Raw genomic sequence first — 17,766 nt, 5'->3', positions numbered from 1 at the left:
ACAGGACCATCATGGACTATATCTTTAAAACTGGAAATCTTTTCCAGTTCTCCAAAGGTGAGGCTCTCTTGAAAAATAAGAGTTAACAGTTGGTCTGTGCCAATCCCAGGTTCCCACAGAGAACGAATGGGCAGCATGGGTCTGGGTGTGCTTGTCTTTATATTCTAAAGTATTAAGGAATCAGATATTGACAGGACAGTAACATTTATATCATGAGAATGAATGAACTGGAAAAATAAGCAAATGTTTTATTGAACATTCAGATAAATATTATATTCAGATAAATATTATAGAATCCAATAGGAATAATACAGAACATTTACAGGGTAAACTTATCGTCCTTTGTAGGAGTTCTGGAAGGTAAGTAACACAACTCTTAGCTGAGAATGGACTTCCAGCCAATCATATTACTCACATTGGTTCCTCTGTTCTTCATCCTTCAGATTTTCTTTGGACCATTTCATCCTATCCTGAGTGACAATGTCCGATTTCCCCATGTCTACCAGATAGCACACAAGGATACATGTTTACCTCATGCCATGGTCTCTTTAATGGTTTATTTTACATGGAACTATAGGGTTGCTCATTTTGGATAATGACAAGGGAACTCAGTTTCTCTTGGATTTAAGAGAAGAGATGCATAGAAATGGAGTCTGTTTAGCCTTTGTGAATGTGATCCCTGATAGCATGCAGACATACATGACCAGGGCTGAAATATATGATACTCGAATCATGACATCTTCAGCAAAGGTTGTTATCATTTATGGTGAAATGAACTCTACCCTAGAAGGTAGCTTCAGAAGATGGGTATATTTAGGTGTACAGAGAATCTGGGTCACCACCTCACAATGGGATGTCATCACACGTAAAAGAGATTTCACCCTTGATGCCTTCCATGGCACTGTCACTTTTGCACAGCATCATGTTGAGATATCTAAATTTAGAAACTTTATGGAAACAATGAATACTTCTAAAAACCTAGTAGATATTTCTCAAATGAGAAAGAAGTGGAAATCTTTTAATTATTCAAGTTCCAATACCAACTATATCTCAATGAATCATTATTCTTTCAACACATCATTGGAATGGTTATCCCAGCATAATTTTGATATGTTCCTGAGTGAAGAAGGTTACAATTTATACAATGCTGTGTATGCTGTGGCCCACACTTACCATGAAGCCATTCTTCAACAAGTAGAGTCTCAGGAAACAGAAGAATCCATTGGAATATTCTCTGATTGTCAGAAGGTAAGGTATCTTACTTTCTCTCATACTTAATTTATGTTATTTTTAAATGGCTCCAGAAATGCTGCTATAAATTTGGCAGAGACTTCTCTCAATACCAGGATTTCTATAACTTAAAACTCCCTAATGTAAACTTTGGGGATAAATAGATTGAACAACATTAACATTCAATGTATGACAACATTTTTATATGAAGATCAGTTACTTTTGTCAGAATATTTCTCAATATTTTGCCATATTAGTTTAATATTTGAAATAGTAACTGGAATTTTTATCATAAAATCTTCTAGTGACAACTAGCATTTTTCTTAAGAAATAGAATTCAAATTGTTCAAGATCATGCATAATTATTTTATGAAATGTCAATTAATTATATACACAATTTATGGACTTTGTTTTTATTAAACTTATTTTTTATATCTGTGCTGTATTTACATGATTTTAAAACCTCCTGTCTTCCTTTTAACAACTCCCAGAACCTCCACTCTGTCTGAATTTTATGGCTTTTGACTCTTTTCATATAATTAATAAATGTTCACATCTCTGTCATAATGTTACTCAATTGTTCAAAAACATTTGTTCTGTCATTTTCTGTCATAAAATATACATGAAGTTGTTTTTTTTTTTTTTACCTGTGAGATATCTTGTGTTCCATTATGTAGGACACCTTCAATACAGTTGCTTTCCTGTAATATATTATAAATTATTGGACATTCACAGTGTCACTTTGCCTTAGTGAGTTGGCATATGTAATCATGTAATGATGCATCTCATTTAGATTGCTTCATTGCTGAAGAAGAGGGTATTTACTAATCCCGTCGGAGAACTGGTGAACATGAATCTAAGAGAAAACCTGTGTGCAGAATATGAGATTTTCAACATTTGGAATTTCCCTCAAGGCTTTGGACTAAAGACGAAAATAGGAGGTTACTTCCCTTATTAACCAAAGAGTCAACAACTGCACATATCTGAAGACTTGAAGTGGGCCATGGGAGAAACACCGGTAATTTTTATTCTTTTCTGCATGTTTATTTTATAAAATTTTGCAGCACTGTTTCATGGGTTAGTGGTAGAGAACAACTTCATATCTTGTGACACACTTAAGCACCCATGTTTGATCATTTACAAATTGCTGTAAATCTAGATATTGGAGATCCAGTGGCTCTGGCTTCCTTGGAATACCTCAGGCGGCAAAAACATGTATAAAAACTTGAAAATATCATAAAAATGTTTAGCCTGTTAAATTTTGTAGTAAGACTAGTAAGTACTCTTAACTATTGAACCATCTCTCTAGTGTCCCAAATATTTCCTTGCTTTGTCAGCCATGGGCACCTTGACGCAATGGCACCTCAGAGGCAATGAGCATGCCTGGAGTATTTTGAGTCAAACAGCTTGGCATGGGAAAGAACTGATTTTAAGACCAGTGCACACAATATTTAAGATGAATCTGGAGTGCCTTATGGTGTCAGAAAGTAAAACCTGTAAAACACATTTAACAAAATAACAGTGAGGTTATGTAAAAAAGAAATAGTATATATATATTAATAAAACTGCATTTAAGAATATATTATAATATATAGCATATTATATATTTATATAATAGAAATATATTTAAAACATCTACAATATACTATAAGTAATATTTATATACTATACAATTATATATAATATATACATTATTTATACTATATTAATATAAATTAGTTATATAATATATAATTAATAATATATAACATATTAATATAATATATATTACAACATATATATTCAGTTCTGTTTCCTTAGAGAACTCTGACTACACTATGTAATGAAATCTTTGAACTAGTTGCTAAGCATTCAATAAACTAGAATTGATTTAAGGAATAAAGTCTCTTAAATGAAAAGTATACTCCTAGACACAGAGTTATTTTTCTTATCAGTATATAGCTTTAGAAAAGATGCCATCAAACCACATAACCCTAAACTATTTTGACACTGATGGAGATATGGGTAACTATTTTTATATTCCTGACTATCCTTACATGGTTCTACGGACCACAGTAAACTAATATATTCTGCATAAGATTTGAGTTTCTCTTTTCTTGTACACACTCTATTGCTCTTCTTGTTAAGCAAGATTATTTGTAATTATATATCTGTCCCTATTTTACTTTTTTACATGGCAATCTCTGACCTCCCACCTGGTCCCCACCTCACAGTCGTGTCCGTAGTTCCATTTTCCATCCCCTTCTTCTCTGAGAGGGTGGGCACCCCTTGGGTACCCCCCACAATCTGGTGTGTCCAGTTTCCTCACAATTATGGGTATTCTTTTCCACTGAGGATAGACATGTTAGCCCTGTTGGGGAATAGATTCCACAGATAGGCAGCAGCTTTAGAGTCAGCCTTTGCTCCAGTTGTTGGCTTGTAGACAACTATCAGAATGAGCATGGGAACCCCAATGGAAGAGTTAGGGGAAGGAATGAGGGAGCTGAAGGAATTTGCAACCCCATAAACAACAGTATCAACCAAACAGACCCCTGAGAGCTCCCAGGGACTAAATCACCAACCAAAGAGTTCACATGGCGGAACCCATAGCTCCAGGTACATATGTAGCCGAGGATGGCCTTATGTGGCATCAGTGGGAAGGGAGGCCCTTGGTCCTGGGAAGGCTTGATGCCCCAGTTTAGGGGAATACTACTTCAGTGAAGTGGGAGTGGGTGGGTGAGCACCCTCATAGAATTGGGGGGAGGGGGAATGGAATAGGGGATTTGTGGAGGGAAAACCAGGGAAGGGGATAACATTTGAAATGTAAATAAATAAAACATTAAGAAATTGCAAAAATATGAGGTCCCATTTGTCAATTCTTGCTCTTAGAGCATACGCTATTGGTGTTCTGTTCAGAAACTTTCTCCCTGTACCGATGTCCTCAAGGGTCTTCCCCAGTTTCTTTTCTATTAGTTTCAGAGTGTCTGGCTTTATGTGGAGGTCCTTGATCCATTTGGAGTTGAGCTTAGTACAAGGAGATAAGGATGGATCAATTCGCATTCTTCTGCATGCTGACCTCCAGTTGAACCAGCACCATTTGTTGAAAAGGCTATCTTTTTTCCATTGGATGTTTTCAGCCTCTTTGTCGAGGATCAAGTGGCCATAGGTGTGTGGGTTCATTTCTGGATCTTCAATCCTGTTCCATTGATCCTCCTGCCTGTCACTGTACCAATACCATGCAGTTTTTAACACTATTGCTCTGTAGTATTGCTTGAGGTCAGGGATACTGATTCCCCCAGATTTTCTTTTGTTGCTGAGAATAGTTTTAGCTATCCTGGGTTTTTTGTTGTTCCAGATGAATTTGATAATTGCTCTTTCTAACTCTGTGAAGAATTGGGTTGGGATTTTGATGGGTATTGCATTGAATCTGTATAGTGCTTTAGGCAAAATGGCCATTTTAACTATATTGATTCTACCGATCCATGAGCATGGGAGGTTTTCCCATTTTTTGAGGTCTTCTTCCATTTCCTTCTTCAGAGTCTTGAAGTTCTTGTCATACAGATCTTTCACATGTTTGGTAAGAGTCACCCCAAGATACTTTATACTGTTTGAGGCTATTGTGAAGGGGGTCATTTCCCTAATTTCTTTCTCAGCCTGCTTATCCTTTGAGTATAGGAAGGCCACTGATTTGCTTGAGTTGATTTTATAACCTGCCACTTTGCTGAAGTTGTTTATCAGCTGTAGGAGCTCTCTAGTGGAGTTCTTTGGGTCACTTAGGTAGACGATCATGTCGTCTGCAAATAATGATAGTTTGACTTCTTCCTTTCCAATTTGTATCCCTTTGACCTCCTTATGTTGTCGAATTGCCCGAGCTAGTACCTCAAGTACAATATTGAAAAGATAAGGAGAAAGGGGGCAGCCTTGTCTGGTCCCTGATTTCAGTGGGATTGCTTCAAGTTTCTCTCCATTTAGTTTGATGCTGGCTACCGGTTTGCTGTATATTGCTTTTACTATGTTTAGGTATGGGCCTTGAATTCCTGTTCTCTCCAAGACTTTAAGCATGAAGGGATGCTGAATTTTGTCAAATGCTTTTTCAGCATCCAATGAAATGACCATGTGGTTTTGTTCTTTGAGTTTGTTTATGCAATTATAAATAGGGCTGCTATGAACATAGTAGAACATGTATCCTTATTACATGGTGGGGAGTCTTCTGGGTATATGCCCAGGAGTGGTATAGCAGGATCTTCTGGAAGTGAGGTGCCCAGTTTTCTGAGGAACCGCCAGACTGATTTCCAGAGTGGTTGTACCAATTTGCAACCCCACCAGCAGTGGAGGAGTGTTCCTCTTTCTCCACACCCTCTCCAACACCTGCTGTCTCCTGAATTTTTAATCTTAGCCATTCTGACTGGTGTAAGATGAAATCTTAGTGTTGTTTTGATTTGCATTTCCCTAATGACTAATGAAGTTGAGCATTTTTTAAGATGCTTCTCCGCCATCCGAAGTTCTTCAGGTGAGAATTCTTTGTTTAACTCTGTACCCCATTTTTTAATAGGGTTGTTTGGTTTTCTGGAGTCTAACTTCTTGAGTTCTTTATATATATTGGATATTAGCCCTCTATCTGATGTAGGATTGGTGAAGATCTTTTCCCAATTCGTTGGTTGCCGATCTGTCCTCTTGATGGTGTCCTTTGCCTTACAGAAACTCTGTAACCTTATGAGGTCCAGATGTTGGAAAGAACCCAGGTATCCCTCAACAGAAGAGTGGATGCAAAAAATGTGGTATATCTACACAATGGAGTACTATTCAGCCATTAGAAACAATGAATTCATGAAATTCTTAGGCAAATGGATGGAGCTAGAGAATATCATACTCAGTGAGGTAACCCAGACTCAAAAGGTGAATCATGGTATGCACTCACTAATAAGTGGATATTAACCTAGAAAACTGGAATACCCAAAACATAATCCACACATCAAATGAGGTACAAGAAGAAAGGAGGAGTGGCCCCTGGTTCTGGAAAGACTCAGTGAAACAGTATTCAGCAAAACCAGAACGGGGAAGTGGGAAGGGGTGGGTGGGAGGACAGGGGAAGAGAAGGGGGCTTACGGGACTTTCGGGGAGTGGGGGGGCTAGAAAAGGGGAAATCATTTGAAATGTAAATAAATTATATCGAATAAAAAAATTAAAAAAAAAAGAAATTGCAAAAATAGTTTCAAAATCTTAATATTATAATTATATAACATGCAGAAATATCACACAAAAATTGGTTCGATGTTTTCTTTATTTTTTTTTATTATTTTATTGATTTACATTTCAAATGTTGGCCCCTTCCTGGTCCTTCCTCCATAAGCACACAACCGCATACCCCTTCCCATTTACCTCTAAGTGGGTGTTCCCCCACCAACTCCCACAAATCCCTCTAGCATCTCTCTTTTATGGGGCATCAAGCCTCCACAGGAAAAGTGCATCCCAACCCACTCAAGGCTTTGGACTAAAGACAAAAATAGGAGGTTACTTCCCTTATTTCCCAAAGAGTCAACAACTGCACATATCTGAAGACTTGAAGTTGGCCATGGGAGAAACACCGGTGTGTACACTGTAATTTTTATTCTTTTCTGCATGTTTATTTTATAAAATAAATTTCTGCTACATATGTAGTGGGGTCATAGACCAGTCCACATATACTCTTTCATTAATGGCTTAGTACCTAAGAGTTCTGACGTGTCCAGTGATACTAATGTTCTTCCTATGAGGTTATAATCCCATTCTACTCCATTAGTCTTTTCCCTAACTCTTCCATTGACTCAGTACAATGGTTGGCTATAAGTTTCTACATCTGTCTTAATCAGGTGCTGGTCGACACTTCCAGAGAACAGCCATGCCCAGGTCCTGTCTGCAAGCACATCAAGGCATCAGCAATAGTGTTGGGGTTTGGTGCCTGACCATGTAATAGACCCCACTTGGTCTGGTTCCTGGATGGCCTTTAATTCAGTATTTGCTTTATTTTTTGTCCCTTCATTTCCTTTAGACAGGAACAGTTCTTAATTAAAAATTTTGAGATGGGTGGGTGGCCCAATTCCTCAATTCAGGGCCTTGTCAATGCACTGGAGGTGGTATCTGCAGGTTCCATATTCCCATTGTTGGGAATTTGGGCTAATGTCATCTCCACTGGGTCCTGGGATCCTCTCATATCCCTGGTGGCTGGGACTTTCTAATCATTACCCTATCTCCCATCCCACACTCCTGTATAGTTCTATGATTCTCCAGACCCTCTGCACTTCTCTCCTGTCTGCATGTATACATGATTCTGCCCTCAATTTCACTTCTGCCTATCATACCTCTCCCACCAAGATCCCTCATCCCTCTGCTTCCCATGATGATTTTGCTCCCCCTTCTAAGATGAACTGAGGCATCCACACTTGAGCCTTCCTTCTTGTTAAGCTTCATATGGTCTGTGAATTGAATCCTGGAACATTTTGGCTAATATCCACTTATCAGTGAGTAAATACCATGCATGACCTTTTGGGTCTAGGTTACCTCACTCAGGACCATATTTTTTCTAGTTCTATTCATTTACCTGCAAAATTTGTGAAGTCTTCATTTTTAATAGCTGAGTAGTATTCCATTGTGTAAATATACCACCTTTTCTGTATCAGTTCTTTGGTTGAAGGCCATCAGTGTTGTTTCCAGCTTCTAGTCATTATAAATAAAGATGCTACTGACATAGTTTAGTATGTGTCCTTGTGACATGGTGAGGCATCTTTTGGGTATATGCCCAGGAGTAGTATAACTGAGTCTTAAGGTAGTTCTATTTTCAATTTTTTGGGGAATCTTGAGGTTAACTTCAATAGTACTTGCATTAGTTTGCAATCTCACTAGCAATGGAGGCGTTTTTCTCCTTCATATCTTTGCCAGCATCTTCCATTATCTGAGTTTTTAATCTTATTCATTCAGATTGTTGTAAGGGAGAATTTCTGTTTTGATTTGCATTTCCCCAATGACTTAGGATGTTGAGCACATCTTTATGTGCTTCTTGGCCATTAGAGATTATCAGTTGAGAATTCTCTGTTTAGCTCTCTACTCCATGTTTTAATTAGGTTATTTGGTTTGTTGGTGTCTAACTTTTCGAGTTCTTTATATATTTACATATTAGCCCTCTGTCTGGTTTAGAATTAGGGAAGATCTTTTCACAATCAGCACACTGCCATTTTGCCCTACTCACAGTGTCATTTGCTTTACCAAAGCTTTTTCCCATGAAGTCCTATTAGTCAATTGTTGATCTTAGGCCTGAGCCATTGGTGTTCTGTTCTGGAAAAGTTCCTCTGTGCCAATGAGTTTGAGGCTATTCCCATTATCTGTTCTGTTATATTCAGAACAGATATCTGGTTTTATGTGCATGTCCCTGTTGCACTGGAACTTGACCTTTGTACAAGGAAATAATTATAGATCAATTTGCCTTCTTTTACTTGCAGACCGCCATTTAGGTCAGCAGTACCATTCTTTGAAGATGCTTTCTTTCCCCACTATATGGTTTGGCTTCCTTGTCAAAGATCAAGTATCAATAGGTGTCCAAGTTTATTTCTTGGTCTTTGATTCTACTCCATTGAACCACATGTCTGTCTCTACCAAAACCATGTGCTCTTTATCACCATAGGTCTGTATTACAGCTTGAGGTCAAGGATGGTGATTCCCCCAGAACTACTTTTATTGTTGAGAATTATTTTCAATGTCCTGTTTTTTTGTTTGTTTGTTTGTTTGTTTTTTTGTTATTCTTTATGAAGTTGACAATTGCTGTTTCTATTTCTGTGAAGAATTGAGTTAGGATTATGATGGGGATTATATTGAATCTGTAGATTTGTTTTTTTTTTTTTTTAGTAAGAAGGTCATTTAATTATATGATCCTGCTGATCCATGAGCATGGGAGATCTTTCCATCTTCTGAGGTCTTCTTTGATTTCTTACTTGAGACAGTTGAAATTCTTGTCATACAGTTCTTTTGCTTGCATTTTTAGAGTTACACCAACATATTTTAAATTATTTGAGTCTACTTTGAAGGATACCACTTCCTTACTTTCTTTCTAATTCTGTTTATCACTTATATAAAGGAGGGCTACTCATTTATTTGAGTTAGTTTTATGTCCTGCCATTTTGTTGAAGTTGTTTATAAGTTGTATCATTTCTCTGGTGGAATTTTGGGCATTGCTTATGCATATTGTCATATCTCATACACATAGTGATACCTTCACCTTTTACTCTGCAATTTTTATCCCCTTGATCTCCTTTTATTGTCTAATTGCTCTAGCTAGAACTTTGAGTAGTATATTGAATAAATAGGGAGCGAGTGGGCAGCTTTGTCTTGTTTCCAATTTTAGTAAGAGTGCTTAGGTGTTCTCTCCATTTAATTGGATGTTGCCTATTGGTTTGCTGTATATTGATTTTTATTATGTTTACATATGTGCCTTGCATTCCTGATTTCTCCAAGACTTTTAAAATGAAGGGGTGTTGTATTTTGTCAAAGACTTTTTTAGCATCTAATGAGATGACCCTGCGATTTTATTCTTTGATATTAGTTAGTGGATAACATTGATCGAATTCTGTATATTTTCCAATTTCAACCATTTGCCTGAAATTTTCATGAATTCATTGTTTTTAATTGCTGAGTAGTACTCCATTGTGTAAATATACCACATTTTCTGTATCCATTCCTTCATTGAGGGACATCTGGGTTCTTTCCAGCTTTGGCTCTTATAGAAGGCTGCTATGAACATAATGGAGCATGTGTCCTTATTGCATGCTGGGGAATCCTCTGGGTATATACCCAGGAGTAGTATAACAGGGTCCTCCGGAAGTGTCATCCCCAGTTTTCTGAGGAACCGCCAGACTGATTTCAGGAGTGGTTGTACCAGCTTGCAATCCCACCAGCAGTGGAGGAGTGTTCGTCTTTCTCCACATCCTTGCACATACCTGCTGTCTCCTGAGTTTTTATTTTATGAGGTCCCATTTGTCAATTCTTTATCTTATAGCAGAAGCTATTGGTGTTCTAATCAGGAACTTTTCCCCATGTGCCCATGTACTCCAAACTCTATCCCACTTTCTCTTCTATTAGATTCAGCATATCCAGCTTTATGTGGATGTCCTTGATCCACTTGGACGTGAGCTTTGTACAGGTAGAAAAGAATGGATAATTTTGCATCATTCTACATGGTGACTGTTAGGTGAACCAGCACCCTTTGTTGAAAGTGCTGTCTTTTTTCCACTGGATGGATTTTGCTCCTTTGTCAAAGTTCAAGTGACCATAGGTATGTGAGTTCATTTCTGGGTCTTCAGTTCTATTCCATTGATCTTCCTGCCTGTCTCTGTACCAATACCATATAGCTTTTATCACTATTGCTTTGTAGTAGAGCTTGAGGTCAGGGATAGTGATCCTTCCAGAACTACTTCTAGTGTTGAGAATCATTTTTTCTATTCTTTGTTTTTTGTTATTCCAGATGAATTTGAGAGTTGCTCTTTCTAACTCTATGAAGAATTGCGTTGGAATTTTAATGGTTATTGGATTGAATCTGTGGATTGCTTTAGGCAAGGTGGACATTTTTACTATTTTAACCCTGTCAATACATGAGCATGGGAGATCTTTCCATCTTCTGAGATCTTCAATTTCTTTCTTCAGAGAATTGAAGTTCTTGTCATACAGTCTTTCACTTGCTTGCTTAGAGTCACAACAAGATACTTTATATTATATGTGACTATTATAAATGGTATCATTTCTTTAATTTCTTTCTTAGCCTCTTTATCATTTGAGTATAGGAAGGATACTGATTTGTTTGAATTAATTTTATATCCAGCCACTTTGCTGAAGTTGTTTATCAGGTTTACGAGTTCTCTGGTGGAATTTTTGGGCTCACTTAATTATACTATCCTATCATCTGCAAATAGTGATATCTGACGTCTCCCTTTCCAATCTAAAATCCTTTGATCTCCTTTAGTTGTCTAATTGCTCTGGTTAGGAATTCGAGTACTATATTGAACAGGAAGGGAGAGAGTGGAAAGCCTTAACTTCCATTGATGTTGAGATATATTAATGATAAGTGATTTTTAATTCCTCTTGATGTTTATGGTGGTACTGTGTGCCTGTGATTCCTTTATTGTTGTTTTGCTACAAAATGATTAATTTTTTTGTGTTTCTTTTGTGTAGTTACCTTTCTTGTGTTGGTATAGTCCTTCCATCATCCTCTCTTCAGTTGGGTTAATAGAAAGAGAATTGCCTACATTTGGTTTTTGTCAAAGAATATCTTCATTTCCCCATCCATGGTGATTGAAAGTTTTACTTGGTATATTACTCTGAGGTATCTGTGGTCTCTTAGGGTCTGCAAGACATCTCTCTAGGATCTTCTGGTATAGAGTCTCATTTGAGAAGTCAGATGTAATTCTCATAGGTTTACCTTCATATTTTACTTTTCATTTTCCTTGCTGCTTTTAATACACTCTTTTTATTCTGAACATTTTGTGTTTTAGTTATTATGTGGTTGAAGAGATTATTTTTGGCCAAATCTATTTTGTGTTATGTAGGTTTCTTGTATGTTTATAGTCTTCACTTTCTTTAGGTAAGTTGTGTTTCTTTCTATGATTTTTGAGGCTATTTTTGTGCCTTTGAACTGAGCATTTTTACCCGATTATATTTCTATTATTCACGTAGCAGTGTGGAATAGAAGATGGAGCTGGATTTCTCAGGTGGGCGCAGGCCTCCCAGGCAGAGCTATTGGCTAGGCAGTAAGGTATTAGTTGAAGATTGCAGGTAAAAGTATGGACCAAAAAAAGGTGGCGTTCTGAAAAGATGAAGCTGGCATAAGTGATCTGGGTTTGCTGGACTTCTGGCAGGCAGAGGATTGGGGTCTGGGTGTCTCACCTGGCTGTTCCCTGTGAGAGCAGACCTCCTGAGAGACAGGCAGAGCTGTGGGCTAGGGAGAATGGTACCAATCCTGATTGCAAGTAGAGGTGTGGGCCAGAAGGAAGATGTAGCCACCATGTAATTTTTTAGTGAAACATTTTTGTATATCTTAGACTTTCATTGTAACTGTAATTTTATTATGTCTCTAAGAGTCTCTAACCACCTGCTCTAAGATTATACACTGAACAAACCCTTCACTATTCCATCCCACATTTTATTCAACAAATGTTCGTTTTTCCCTTTTTGATTTCTAAACTTTTCAAACACAAAATTTTCTACTAAGTAATCCATGTGAATGATTTGAATTTAAGAAGAAACGAATTTTAATCTCTTCATCCAAACATTTATACTTGGGATGTGAAAGTACTTTCATACCTTTTTATGGCCTTTAATTTAATTGCAGGTTAATACGAAATGTTCAGAGACCTGAATTTGGCAAATAATGTATGAAACTAAATGATTATTATCACTACAAATTTTACTCTCTTAATTATTATTTTGATGCTCTGGACAGTCACCATGACTAAGGCAACTCTTATAAGAAAAACATTTAATTGGGGCTGACTTACAAGTTCAGAGGTTCAGCTCATTATCATCAAGGCGGAAAGCATCACAGCATCCAGTTAGACATGATGTAGGAAGAGCTAAGAGTTTTACACCGTGTGCCGAAGGCAAACAGGAGAAGACTGGCTTCCTGGGAGCAAGGATGAAGGTCATAAAGCCCATTCCCACAATGACACACTTCCTCCAGCAAGGCCACACCTACTCCCACAAGGCCTCACCTTCTAATACTGCCATTCCCTGGGCCAAGAATTTAAAGACATCATAAGTACCAATACATAATTTATTTACATCAGGTTCCCACATCTACATGCAGTGTGATCTGTACCCCTGGATTCAGGAGATTTCATCAGGAACAGACACCAGACTGCTGCTTTAATTGTGTTCAGTGCCCAGAGAATGAGGTATCCAATGACACAGGTATGTGTTTGTGTGCAGAATAATTTGTTGACATCTTCTCTTAAACAAAATAGAAATTGAAATGAGTCTGAATGGAAACTGGAGATATAAGACATGTGTTTCAATATAATCATTTTACTTATATCAAGAATATTCTGAACCCTGGAAGAAACATGTACTGTCCTCCATAAACACACATTTTGTTCATATTATGTCGGTTACATAGTTTATATTTTCCAAATAATATTTAATGGAAATATTTTAGCTTTTATTCTGTCAGAAAAATTTGTATGTAGTATTGCTATACATATGTCTTCTTGTCCTTGACTCTATGCACAATTTAAATTGACAATATGAACAGTACACCGTCTTGTTATCCTAAAAACCAAATTGGTTCCTGAGAGAGACCAGAGGCTCAGGCTCTTGTTATTATTTAATGAAATGTATTTAAGATGTGAGCTCCTTGGAGAATAGCAGCACTTACTATGACAGAATTAGGGTAAGAGTATAAAATCAAAAATTCACACAAAGAGGTGGTAGTGTTATTCTGCGACCTATTGAGAGATAGAGGAAAGATTTGTAAGATGTATTTTGTTACTTCACATATAGCTTGGAATATGTAGTTGAGAACAATAAAAGGGTTTCCCTCAACTAGTGGAAACTGAGGAAATGCATCTGATTTGATGATTGTCTTCTGAATGTCAAATATATGCAAAAAATATATGTGTTCCGATATTGACATGCAAAAATCAACCACAGTACAATCATGCAATCATGCACATAATAATTCACCTAAGTATATTTTAGTTGAAAGGTAACTACATCCCCTTCCATTTCTCTATTCAGCACCAAATATTAACCCTGCTTGAAACTGTTATATATGTCTCCTCTGTTCTCAGATTAGTAGCAAAAGGACACTATAGAGATATACTATATATACATTAATTAAGAATACATTTAATACAAGGGAATAAGAATGGATTGATTTGCATTCTTCTGCATGCTAAATGTCAGTTGAACCAGCACCATTTATAAGGCTGTCTTTTTCCACTGGATGTTTTTCGTTTCTTTGTCAAAGATCAAGTGACCATAGCTGTGTGGGTTCATTTTTGGGTCTTCAGTATCTTCCATTGCTCTGCCTGCCTGTCACTGTACCAATACCATTCACATTTTACCACTCTTGCTCTGTAGTTCTGCTTGAGACCCAGGATTCTGATTCCCCCCAGTTCTTATGTCCTGGTTTTTTGTTATTCCACATGAAGTTGAGAATTGCTCTTTCTAACTCTATGAAGAAGTAGTTGGGATTCTGATGGGGATTGCATTGAATCTGTAGATTGTTTGTGGCGAGATGGCTGTTTTTATTATATTAATCCTGCCCATCACAAGTTTGGAGGTCTTTCTATCTTCTGAGGGCTTCTTCAGTTTCTTTCTTCAGAGGCTTGAAGTTCTTGTCATACAGATGTTTCACTTGTTTGCTTAGAGTCACACCAATATACTTCATATTGTTTGAAACAATTGTAAAGGGTATCATTTCCCTATTCTCTTTCTCAGCCAGTTTATCTTTTGAGTATAGGAATACTACTGATTTCTTTGAGACAATTTTATATCCAGCCACTTTGCTGAAGTTGTTAATCAGCTGTAGAATTTCTCTGGTAAAGTTTTTGGGGTCACTTAAGTGTTCTATCATATCATCTGCAAATAGTGGTACTTTGATTTCTTCCTTTCCAATCTGTATCACTTTGACCTCCTTTTGTTGCCTAATTGCTCTAGCCTTAACTTGAAGTACTATATTGAATAGATATGGAGAAAGAGGGCAGCTATTCCCTGATTTTAGTAGCATTGCTTCAAGTTTCTCTCTACTTAGTTTGATGTTGTATTTATACCATGATATATGTTATTTGTGGTTATTGTTACTGGTTTTGTTTCTCTAATTTATTTCTCAGCAACTAAGCATTTCTACAAAGGAAGGCTCCTGACTGGTTTGAGTGTAATTTTATATCCGCCACTTTGGTGAAGTTGTTCGTTAGCTTTAGAAGTTTTCTTGTAGAATTTTGGGGATCCCTTATACATATGGTCATTTCTGCAAATAGTAGTACCTTGACTTCTTCCTTTCCAATTTTTAACCCATTGATCTCCATTTGTTGTCTAATTGTTCTAGCAATAATTTCAAATAGTATATTTAAAAGATAGGGAGAGAGATAGTGAGCATCCTTGTCTTGCCCCTGATTTTAATGTGATTGCTTCACCATTTTCTCCATTCAATTTGATGTTGCCTGTTGGCTCACTGCATAATTTTTTTATTATGTTTACACATGTGCCATGAATTTCTGATCTCTTCAAAACTTTATTTATTTATTTATTATTTATTTTTATTTTTCATTATTTTCAAGTTAAAAAATATATTTTATTTTATGCTCATTATTGTTTTGCCTGCATGTATGTGTATGTGAGTATATCAGATCCATTGTAATAGGAATTAAAGGAATCTGTGAGCTTCCACAATGCATCTGGGACTTGAACCCTGGTCCTCTGGAGTAGCTGTCAATGAATGATCTTTACTGCTGAGCCATTTTTTCTGGAATTCACTCCCTTTTAAGCTTTTTTCAAAAATCAAACAAATGAAATTTATTTTAAAATATACAACTCAGTATTGACATTTTTTGTCTTTGTTTTATAAGTATGTTTCTTGTATGAAACAGAATGATGGAACCTCTTTACATATCCCAGACTCTCAGCCTGTGTCTATTTATTGGGGAGTTGAGTATGCTGATGTTTTTAGAGAAGGCATGTTTTTAGAGAGGTAACTGAGAGTTTTATACCGCATCTTCAGGCAGCAGGATTTAAAAATCCATTGGATTGGTAGAGGTTTTAAAATCTCATAGCCTACACTTATTGGCCCACTTTCTTCAACTAATACACAGTTTCTAGATCTTTCAAATTTTGGTACTCAATAAATAATAATAATAATAATAATAATAATAATAATAATAATAAATAACAAGCAGATAAATCTGACCCTATGTGTGTCATTCTCATTCAAACAACCCATGTAACCTCCTTTTGGTGTCTTACAGTTTTTGTCATACCATAACAAAAAATGAAGTTATTCTAGCTTCATAAGTGCTCATGATATATCAGTTTCAAAACTTTAAAATAAAAATCAGAAAGCAGATTATACATTTCAACATTTAGTGTCCAAGAAATTCACCAATTTGTGATCTTTTAAATTATGATTTTTAAAAACGTTTATCAATATCAGAGATAATTCTTATAAGTAAGTGTCTTCTCTCTTTATCTTGAAATTGGTATGTTACACTACCAGGGACGAACTGCTTCAGAGCAGCATGATCTTACTGCTCCCTACAACATCAAACAAGAGAATTGTTGCTGAACAACAAAATGTTTATTGTGATATCCTCTGATTAATACAGATACTAAATGATCGAGTGTATAACGAGGAAATTTTCTTAAGGTTTGTTGTTAATGTTCTCCAGCAGATCTGGAACAGTGTGTGAGCTGTCTACCTGATGAGTATGCCAACACAGAGCACACACACTGCCTGAAAAGGCATCTCTCCTATCTGGCCTATGAAAACCCACTGGGAATGGCTCTTGCTTGCATGTCCCTGTGTTTCTCTGTACTCACAAGTCTTGTATTTGGTACTTTCGTTAAATACAGAGACACTCCCATTGTGAAGGCCAACAACCGCAATCTCAGTTACATCCTACTAATCTCCATCACACTATGTTTCCTCTGTGCTTTGCTTTTTATTGGGCATCCTAACATGGGTACCTGCATCCTGCAGCAGATCACATTTGGTGTCTTTTTCACAGTGGCTTTATCTACTGTCTTGGCCAAGACAATTACTGTTGTTCTGGCTTTCAAGATTACTACTCCAAGAAGAAGAATGAGATCAATGTTGATATCAGGGGCACCTAACTTTGTCATTCCCCTCTGTACCCTGATCCAACTTGTTCTCTGTGGAATCTGGCTAGCAGTATCACCTCCTTTTATTGATACAGATACACAGTCTGAACATGGGCAGATCATCATTGTGTGCAAGAAAGACTCAGTCATTGCATCCCATCTTGTGCTGTCATATTTGGGATCCTTGGCTCTGGGAAGCTTCACTGTGGCTTTCTTGGCCAGGAATCTGCCTGATAGATTCAATGAAGCCAAATTCCTAACCTTCAGCATGCTGGTGTTCTGCAGTGTGTGGGTCACCTTCCTTCCTGTCTACCACAGCACCAAAGGGAAGGACATGGTGGCTGTGGAGGTCTTCTCCATTTTGGGTTCCAGTGCAGGACTTTTAGTCTGCATCTTTGTTCCAAAGTGTTATGTTATTTTGATAAGGCCAGATTCAAACTGTCTTCAAAATTACAGGAATAAATTACGATATTAAAACTTGCATAGTGTTACATTTTAAAATTATACTTAAAATACCTATATTTATTTTCCTGAGAATAACAACCTCTTCCATTTTTAGATTTAATTACTTGCTTGTAATACTTTTTGTAGCCTTGAATCGTTTTGATATTTCCCCCATGCAGTTTAGCATGTTCTTTTATGTCTTTCTTGCTTAGCTCACATTTTGTGGACATGTGGGTCAGATTGTACATTATACCTTCTATTTCTTGAAAACATATTCTCACA

At 36.9% G+C, this 17,766-nt stretch overlaps 1 pseudogene; it reads left to right on the top strand.

The window, feature by feature from the left end:
- The first annotated feature begins 386 nt into the window (after positions 1-386).
- On the top strand, positions 387-17,515 carry LOC127670580 (vomeronasal type-2 receptor 116-like; annotated as a pseudogene).
- Positions 17,516-17,766: the final 251 nt, after the last annotated feature.

Source organism: Apodemus sylvaticus, chromosome 20, assembly GCF_947179515.1.
Source record: "Apodemus sylvaticus chromosome 20, mApoSyl1.1, whole genome shotgun sequence".
NCBI classification, from domain to species: domain Eukaryota; kingdom Metazoa; phylum Chordata; class Mammalia; order Rodentia; family Muridae; genus Apodemus; species Apodemus sylvaticus.
This window is presented reverse-complemented; position numbering and strand designations above follow the sequence as displayed.